This window comes from Lactuca saligna, chromosome 5, assembly GCF_052625555.1.
Source record: "Lactuca saligna cultivar CGN05327 chromosome 5, ASM5262555v1, whole genome shotgun sequence".
NCBI classification, from domain to species: domain Eukaryota; kingdom Viridiplantae; phylum Streptophyta; class Magnoliopsida; order Asterales; family Asteraceae; genus Lactuca; species Lactuca saligna.
This window is the reverse complement of record NC_136421.1, coordinates 58,416,882-58,427,283: the sequence shown is the minus strand read 5'-3', so window position 1 is coordinate 58,427,283 and position 10,402 is coordinate 58,416,882.

Here is a 10,402-nt window from a genome sequence, read left to right as displayed (position 1 = left end):
GGTCCGGAGCAGGCTTCAGACTGCTCAAATTCGGCAGAAAAGTTATGCCGATAAGCGCCGATCAGACCTGGAGTTCCAGGTCGGGGATATGGTTCTCCTGAAGGTGTCACCATGGAAGGGCTTCATCCGATTCAGGAAACATGGCACGTTGGGCCCCAGGTACATTGGACCGTTCAGGGTCTTAGCCCGGGTGGGCAAAGTGGCGTACAAGTTGGATCTGCCAGCCGAACTCAGCCAGATCCACATCACTTTCCACGTCTCCCAGCTGCGAAAGTTCCTGGTGGACGACTCAACAGTGGTACCTTTGGAGGACATTCAGGTGGATGACAGTCTAAATTACATTGAGCGGCCAGTAGTGATCCTCGACCGAAAGTGTAACAACGTAAATTTTCAAAACAAATTTTCATTTCTTTGAAACATAATTTCATTCAAGACAAACCATAAAATCCAATGTAACATAGTCATAATATAAAACATGTCAAATCCCAAGATCAAATATATCCAAATCCGCTTGCGTGTGTGTGTGTACGAGTCATGCTGGCGCCTTCCCACGGTCCTCGCTAGTACCTGAAACACATAACACAGCAACTGTAAGCATAAATGCTTAGTGAGTTCCCCAATATACCACTTACACACATACGCCTTTCCAGGCCATACTCCATACAACCTTCTGGTCCATGTGTCTCAGGGGACTTCCGTCCCAACCCGATAAACCTTCCGGTCCTACCCGTGTCAACCTTCCGGTCCATAACTCCCTGACCTTCCGGTCTACATCATAATGCCTTCCGGCCCATAACATAATGCCTTCCGTCCCATATCAAGTATAACATACATATCGCATACAAAACAGACAACTAATAGCACACAATGCATATATCTATAGCATACCTGACCTTCCGGTCACACATAGGTACCCTTCTAGGTACAATATAGTGAGAAGACTCACCTCGTATGATGTCTAGTGTCTCACGTGCTCGATATCTATGAATCTCAAAACAAAGACCTAGCCTTGCCTAATCACATCAAGTAACCATTCCAAATCATTAACGGCTCTCAAGGCTATACTGCATTCCTTTCTACAATTCCATAGAAGGGTAAAAGACCATTTTACCCCTTCCTTACTCAAAGGTCCACATGTTGACCAAAACCCTAAAAGTCAACAAAGGTCAACAACAAGCAGTACGCGGGGCGTACCCTTGCACTCCAGAAACGGGGAACACGACCCCTTACGCGGCGCGTACTGGAATTATGCCCAACGTAAATCCTAGTTTCTTACTTTCTTCATTTTAGTGTCTTAAACAGTTAAGTCATAATCTCATATTCCAGATCTGGCCATTCTAATACCTCTTAATCCATAAAGTCGAAACCTTTAAGCCTTGCATGGCTATAAAGGTTCCCACACCTTCTAACACCTTTCCTTTCTCCTCCAAAAGTCTAGACCTCATGCACGGTCCAACATTTACGTCTAAGATTGCATTTTTATGAACATACAACTCATATAGTCCTGGAATATGATAGATCTAGACCAATGGGGACTATTTGCTCATAAAGTCTCCATCTTGGGACCTTAAACCCTAGAATTTGGTCCAAGAAGCACACAACACAAATAACAAGGCAAGTTCTGAACTTTATACCTCAGGAAGAAACTTCAACCTCTGAAAACCTCAGATCCACTCTTGTCCACCAACTTCTAGCTCCAACAATGGCATCCTCTTCTCTTTCACCACCTTGAAATAACACTTTGAAGCTTAGAACACTCATACACAAGCTAAGGACGAAGGGAGAACTCTCTTAGTGTTTCTTTCTGTGAGATGGTGGCTGAGAGACAAGACCATGTCATTCCTTTTATAGCCCTCAAGTCATATTAGGGTTTTGCATCTGGGCCGGTTACGCCCGGCGTAACCTTGGGTACGCCCAGCATACCTGGATGAATCTGCATACAAATTAAGCGCGTGAGTAAGCACAGATTACTCCTTAGTACGCCCAACGTACTGACAAGCTTAACATTCTCACAAGGGACCTAACATGACAACTTGGAAAAGAAGAAGGGTTAAATGGTCGAACTTGAATTTCAGGATGTTACAATTCTCCCCCACTAGAACCATACTTCTCCCTCGAAGTCTTATACCGAAAACAACTCCGGATGCTGCTCCCGCATCTCTGACTCCGACTCCCATGTCAGCTCGGACCCCTTCCGATGCTGCCACTGAACCTGCACCAACGGTATCTCCTTGCTCCTCAGAACCTTGATCTTCCGATCCCGAATCGGAATTGGTTTCTCAGCATAATTCAGGCATGCATCCACCTGAATATCCTCCAGTGGCACTACCATCGACTCGTCGGCTATACACTTCCTCAACCGAGACACGTGGAATGTATCATGAATCAGGCTCAACTCCGCAGGTAGCTCCAAACGATATGCTACCCTGCCTACCCTCTCAATCACTCTAAACGGCCTAATATACCGGGGCTCCAGCTTGCCCCTCTTTCTGAATCGAATAACTCCTTTCCAAGGAGGCACCTTCAGGAGTACAAAATCACCAACCTGAAACTCGAGCTCGGACCGTCGCCTATCTGCATAACTTTTCTGGCGACTCTGAGCGGTCAACAACCTCTGTCTGACCCACTGTATCTACTCTGTTGTCCGAAGTACTATCTCCGTACTACCTATCACCCGTTGCCCTACCCCACCCTAGCAAATGGGGGTCCGACACCTCCTCCCATACAATAGCTCAAAGGTTGGCATACCAATGCTCGAGTGATGGCTGTTGTTGTAGGAAAACTCAGCCAAGGAAAAATACGTGTCCCAACTTCCTTCGAAATCCAATACACATGCTCGAAGCATGTCCACAAGCGTCTGAATCTTCTGCTCACTTTGTTCGTCCGTCTGTGGGTGGTATGCGGTACTGAAATGCAGCCTCGTACCCAACTCCTCGTGAAACTTCTTCCAAAATTTGGAAGTAAAACTCCCATCTCGGTCTGAAACAATCGAGATCGGAACTCCATGCCGCGATACTACCTCCCTCACGTATAACTTTGCCAGCCTCTCAGCAGAAGAGCTCTCACTGATAGCAAGAAAGTGAGCGCTCTTCGTCAACCAGTCCATAATCACCATATCGCATCGACACCCCTAGCAGTCCTCAACAATTTGGTGATAAAATCCATGATGATCTGTTCCCACTTCCACTCGGGAATCTCTAACGGCTGCAACTTGCCATGCGGATGCTGGTGCTCGGCCTTACCCTTGCGAAAGGTCAAGCACCTCTCTACGAACCATGCAACATCCCTCTTTATACAGGGCCACAAATACTCCTTCTTCAGGTCCAAATACATCTTAGTGGCCCCGGGGTGGATCGAGAACTTCGATCTATGTGCCTCCTCCATCAAGACGGTACGTGTTCCGCCCACAAACGGCACCCAAACCCAACCCTGGAAGGTCATAACTCCTTGAATATCGGTAATAAACTTCGATACCTGCCCGATCACTCACTCTCTCTTGCGGTTCTCCGGTCTCACGACCTCTGCCTGGGCCCCTCGAATGGTGTCCCATACTGGAGTCATCACTGTCAATCTCATGCAAATATCTTGTATCGGGGCGCCCTCCGCCCTACGGCTCAGGGCATCAGCTCCAACATTAGCCTTGCCCGGGTGGTACATGATCTCACAATCGTAATCCTCCACTACGTACAACCATCTCCTCTGGCGCATGTTCATATTGGGATGATCCGTCAAATACTTCAAGCTCTTGTGGTCCGTGTATATCGTACACCGAACCCCATACAAATAGTGACGCCAGATCTTGAGGGAGAACACTACATCCCCTAATTCCAGATCATTAGTGGGATACCTCAACTCATGAGGCTTTAGCTATCTCAATGCATATTGTATCACATGCCCCCTCTGCATAAGCACCACTCCCAACCCTGATATCGATGCATCACAATATACCACGAAATCCTCTATCCCTTCCGGAAGGGCTAACACCCGGGCTTCGCATGATCTCTGGCGAAGTGTCTCGAACGAGGTCTGCTGCTTCGGACCCCAAGAAAATGCAACACCCTTCAGGGTCAACTTGGTGAGTGGCACGACGATCTTGGAGAAATCCCTAATAAATCTCCGATAATAGCCTGCCAATCCTAAGAAACTCCTGATATCGGTAGGTGATATTGGCACCTCCCAACTCATCACAACCTCAATCTTCACCGGATCGACCAATATCCCCTGCTGGTTAACGAGATTCCCTAGGAACTGGACCTCCCGTAACCAAAAATCACACTTGGAGAATTTGGAGTAAGGCCTCTCCGATCTCAGAACTCCGAGGATTTCCCTCAAATGCTCCTCATGCTGCTCTCTGGATATCGAATATACCAAGATATCATCGATGAAAACAATCACCGATTGTCACACCCCCAAACCAGACGGCGGAAACGTCCGAGGGCTATTGTGACTTAATTGAATAACATCACAATGAATATACATGAATCATAACATCATTCATCACCATGCATTGAAATAATACAACCATCAGTGTTTACATTCAGTACATTGTTTTAAAACATTACATATCCAAAACATAAAACGTTCGATATTAATTAAACAAAACATCATGATACCACTGGATACATTTTCTTCGATTTACCTGTTACCTGAGAACACAAGTATTTTGGAAAAACGTCAACATATGAAATGTTGGTGAGTTCATAAGTAATTTTTGAAAAGTAATGATTTGTATTATTTTGAAAACCACCAGAAAATCCGATATTTTCTGAAAAGATTATTGTAAGTAAGAAAAAGTGTGAAGATCCGTAAGTATGCTTGTTGATTTCTTTAAGTGTGAATTATTGTTAGACTTTGTATGCATCACATAGGTGAAGGTGTTGAATTCCCTAGGAAAACCCGGTGTTTTCCTAATACATCAATTTACGTGGCTTAGTTAGTATTATTCCGATACGACGTTGTATTCTATAGTTCCAGGTGACATTGGATTAATTATGGGTTGTGAGTCGTTATAAGCACGCATTAATGAAAATGACTAGTTTACAACTTTACAAACGATCCCTTAGGCGTCGTCCGTACTACTCACTTAATCCAACCACTCTGACTTCTCATATCCCCACAACTGAGGAGAAAGGAGGGTGCGAAGCCCCCGTTATTTCCATAAGTCGTTCAAGGCTATTGTGAATGCGAAAGGCACTTGGTCCGACTCACATTTGACTTCTCGACTTTGCTAGCAGTACCAAAGGATCCTTGGGGCCCAACAACACTATAAGGCTATTGAATGTCCTTTTACACGAAATTAAGTCATGTAAGGCCCAATAACATGTAAACGCGTTCCCTTCGGGCCTAAAGATCATGTCATTGGGCTAGCTAGGCCCAACAAGCATGATTTGAAACTTTCGAGCCCAAAGAATGTGTATTGACTTCTCGTATATTACCGCGTGTGTATTGTAGTACCGTTGTATACTGATTTTTGATTCGTTATTGATTCGAGACCAAATCAATTCGTTTGGTAACGATTTTTGGTGTTGAAGGTGTATTTATTATCACGTTTCGCCGGTAGACGTAGTACTCGTACTTTTATTTTAAGGGATCTATTGTTTTAAGAATGTGAGTTTATCTTCTTAAGCCCTTTCTCGGATAAAATTTACACTTTTAACCCTTTGTGTATAAAAGAATTTCCGATTTAGTCCGTAAACTATTTTTCTTGACACTTTAGTATCAAAACTTATTGGAAAGACATTTTTAGCACAAATTTACTTGAAAAATAGCTTAAGTCCCTCAAAATGAAATTTTCTAGGTTGAAACCCCCATTTTCGCAACTTTTACAATTTTGGCCCAAAATGGAAATTTTTTACATTTTTAGTCCCTTTTTAATTTGAAAACATTTTTGACCCTTGAAATAGTTTTATTACACTAGTAATCCCCTGTTTTTCATAAATGTGCAGTTTCAGCCCCTCTATTTCCGGATTTTCGCAATTTGGGGCTTATTGGGCCGAAAAAGCCCATTTTTAGCCCATTAGGTTTAACATTCACATTTTAAGCCCCTCCAAAGTGGTTTTATTCAGAAAAATTATCTTAAAAACGGTTTGGACTTGTTTCAACCTCAAGAAATTATGTTTTGTCGTTTTGGGCCCCTTAGTTTTGTATTTTTGACATTTTGGGCCCAAAAATGTTCATCCTAACTAAATAAATCATTTTTATTGACTTGATTAGTGTAGAATGGTATAAGCCATGTTTATTTCATTCTTCATGTTGTATATCTCAGTTTTTAGGTATTTTTAGTTAGCATAATCATCACATAACACATAAAAACCATACATACATGCATAAAATCACACAAGACATACATGAACTCATAGATCTACACATTTGCTTGTATTCTCCCCCACAAAACTTATAAAAACAGAAAAATAAGGGGTATGAAGCTCACCTTTGGGTGTGGTTTCGGTTTTTGGAAGAAAATGAGAAGAAAATTCGGCCTTAGTACTCCTCTTTGGAAGATCTCAAACTTAGAGGGTCTCTAAGAGAGTGATCATGATTTTTACATGGATTAGAAGGAGATTTTGATAAAACAAAGAACCTATATCATAGATCCAAAGTTTAACTTACCTTAGATGAAGAATTTGTGTAAGAATTCCCCTTGAATCCTTCTTAGATCTCGAAATTATGGAGGGGGTATGAGGGAGTTTTCTTGAGAGAAAAGTGAGTGAAATGTGTGTATGTGTGTTTGGAATTGGCCGAGAATGAGAGAGAGAGAGAGAGAGAGAGAGAAAGAGAAGTGCTTGCATGGGAGGATGAGATTGCATGGATGTTTGAAGTGCAAAAGCTTAGATATCCTCCATATAAAAATGAGGTGGCAAGCAAAGTCAACGCTTTCCTCTTGGGTTTGTAGTTTGGGCCGAGAGATAGAGAAGAGAGATGGAGATTTGGGCCTTTTATGTTTAAGTCCATAATATGGAGTCCAAGTTAATGGTTTTCGCCCCATTGGCCCTTTTAGGGTAATTCACGGACCAAATAAATAGAAATATGATTATTATGGACCATTAGGGCTAATTAGGTTAATTATGGCCCAATGAGGTCCATTAAGATGTTTTATTTCGATCTAGGCCCATTATGGCCCAAAATATCGAATTAAATGGAAATGGGTCCAATTAGAGCCCATTTAAGAGTTCTAAGCCCAAGATAGCCAAATTGGAAGCTTATTGGTCCTTTGGGCCCAATAAAGAAGTCCTAGTCCAAAAATGGACTTAAAAAAGAACTTCTAGGGTTTCCAATTGTTTAACGACTATTTGTTTGCATGGGGTGTTTGATTGAAACTTTTGTTGTCATAGAGTAAGCATCATACATGCTCTTATGTTTTTGATTCATAATTTGACTTAAGTGCTGTAGTTACAAGGCACAAAATTCCTGATTGTGACACCGATTGATCCAACATCGGTCTGCACACCCTGTTCATGAGATCCATGAACGCAACTGGTGCATTGGTGAGCCCAAAAGGCATCGGCAGGAACTCGTAATGCCCATAAGGAGTTCTGAACGATGTCTTCTGGATATCTTCATCCCGAACCCTCATCTGATGATAACCCAACCTCAAGTCTATCTTGGAGAACCAAGACGCTTAATGAAACTGATCGAACAAATCATCGATCCTCGATAACAGATCAACTCCCGGTAATCAATAAACATCCGGTGTGAACTATCCTTCTTCTTGCAAAAAGGATAGGCGCTCCCCAAGGTGAGCTACTCGGTCTAATAAACCCCTTTCCTAACAGCTCATGAAGCTGCGAGGATAACTCCTTCATCTCGGATGGCGCAAGGCGATAGGGTGCCTTGGAAATAAGTGCTGCCCCTGGCACCAAATCGATATTAAACTCCACCTGCCTCTCGGGAGGCAGACCCGACAACTCCTCGAGGAAAACGTCAGGGAACTCCCGCACAAGTGGGACCTCATCAATCGAACTCGGCCTCCCAGAGGCCACTCGTGTGTCCATCACATAGGCCACAAATCCTCTACAGCCCTGCTGTAAACTCTGTCTTGCCCTAGCAGCCGAAAAAAATGCTGACTCAAGACGGGTACCCTCACTGTACACCGTAAGTAATCCCTAACTAGGGTCTCATATCATCACCAACTGATGCTCACAGACTATAACAGCTCCAAATCGGCTCAACCAATCCATGCCCACTATAACACACACGTCCCCCATCACAATCGGGACCAAATCTATCGGGAACTCCACACCGAAGATCTCAAGGATACATCCTCGAATCACATCCGTGGCATACACTGCTCACTCGTTAGCTATAGAGACTCGCAGAGGTCGATTCAAGGCCTCTCGACGAATACTGATATGACGACTGAAGGCTAACGACACAAAAGATCGACTTGCTCTCGAGTCAAATAGCACTAAGGCAGGTACATAATTCACAAGAAAAGTACCTACGCATAACATAATATAAGCATAATATCTCAGACTTAAATAAATAGAGAGAAGAATACATACCGGCCATAATGTTGGGTGCTACGCGGACCTCCTCCGCTGTCAACTGGAAAGCACTCCCACGAGCCTTCGGAGCCTCGACCTTCACTGATTGAACCTCGGTAACCCTAGCAGTAGGTGCAGATCCCTGCGCTGACCCCTGATGCAACTGTGGACACTCGACCTTCCGATGGCTAGTCTGGTTGCAATGAAAGCAAACCATAAATCCATTGGGGCAATATTTGGCGATATGCCCCTCCTTGCCACATTTTTAGCAAGCACCCGATTGACAATCCCCCTAATGACCCTTGCCGTACTTCCCGCAAGTGCGGCCCTTCTGGCCTCCAGTCCTTGAATCAGCGGACTTAGTCCACTTGGCTGCCGGTTGAGACTGAGCCGGCCGCCGATCCATCCTATGAGTCTCGGCCTCTTCCCTATCCTGAGTCTCCAACTCGATCTACCGCTTCCAGGCATTTTCCTGAGGCTCAGCAAATGTACGGTACATTGAGTTTGATATGAAATCTTGAATGTCCCTCCTTAAAATTCCCAAATACTGGCTCATCCGTACCTGCTCAGTAGACACCTGCTCAGGGCAGAACATGCCCTCTCATGAAACTTCATGGTAACAACTGTAACAGAATCAGTACCCTGCTTGAGGGTTAAGAAGTCCTGAATCAACCGTTCCCTCTCCACCGGGGAAACATACCCATCCCTGAACATAGCGGGGGAACATACCCATCCATATACTACTGACCACACCGCATCAGCATTCATCCGAAGTCCTCCTCCTTGGATCCCGGATCGCAAGTGCTCTATTCTCACTATGCATTGGATACCCTCCGATAGACCTCTCATGAGCTCCTAACTGCTACCTACTCACTCTCAAGGCATCTCATAGCAGCATAATTCTCCTAGGCTAAGGCATCACAAATCAGGTCACTCTAGTCCTAATATGAATACCTAGCCTACTCTAGCATGCATAACATTAGATAGCATATCTCATAACACATAATGTAAGGGTATTTTGGGGATTCACAGTTCAGGCGCTGGCTGACCGTACACACTGCTCTGCTCTGGTTTTTTTCAAAACTCCTTGCTCTTTTAGAAAATTTAATTTTTATTGTTGAAAATTTCTCAAATCCTCAGTTTAAGTTCAGATATGCCCAAAGGTGCATCCGAGTCCCTCAAACCAAGGCTCTGATACCAACTTGTAACAACGTAAATTTTCAAAACAAATTTTCATTTCTTTAGAACATAATTTCATTCAAGACAAACCATAAAATCCAATGTAACATAGTTGTAACAGCCCGGAATCCCAGGTATTGTTTAAATTGTGTTTTGGGGTGTTTTAAGAGGGGACTCGGCGAGTAGGAGCCACACTCGCCGAGTAGGACCGCAGACCTGGTCGCGGGTTCGCGACTGGACTCGACGAGTCCAGATATGGACTCGGCGAGTCTGCGCTGTTCAGCGGAAACCCTAGCCGTTCAGTTTTGGGACGTATAAAAAGGACTTATAGGCCGTCATTGTTCGTTTTAGCCTTCTGAGAAGAACCCTAAATCGATTGTGTGCATCTGGAGCAAGGTTGAAGACCATTGTTGAGTTAGGAGGAGTTGTTGTGCAAGGAAGAGAAGGGTTTGGCTAAAGGGACAGCAAGGGAATCACGTTCTGAGGATTGGGGACGCAGAGAGTACATTATTCAGGTAATAATTCGGATTATATTCTTCTATGTTTATGTGTATATGGATTTAGGGTTTATGGAACCCTTTTTGTGGTTAGATTGAATGTTACCTTAGTCCCCAAACGATTGAAACCCTGTATTGGGACCTTTAGAGGTCCAGAATGTCCCATGCCTGTGCATTTCGGGAATCAATAGAGGTTTTGGATTGGAATCCTTATGCCTTAAGTCAAAATGTAAATTATAAGTC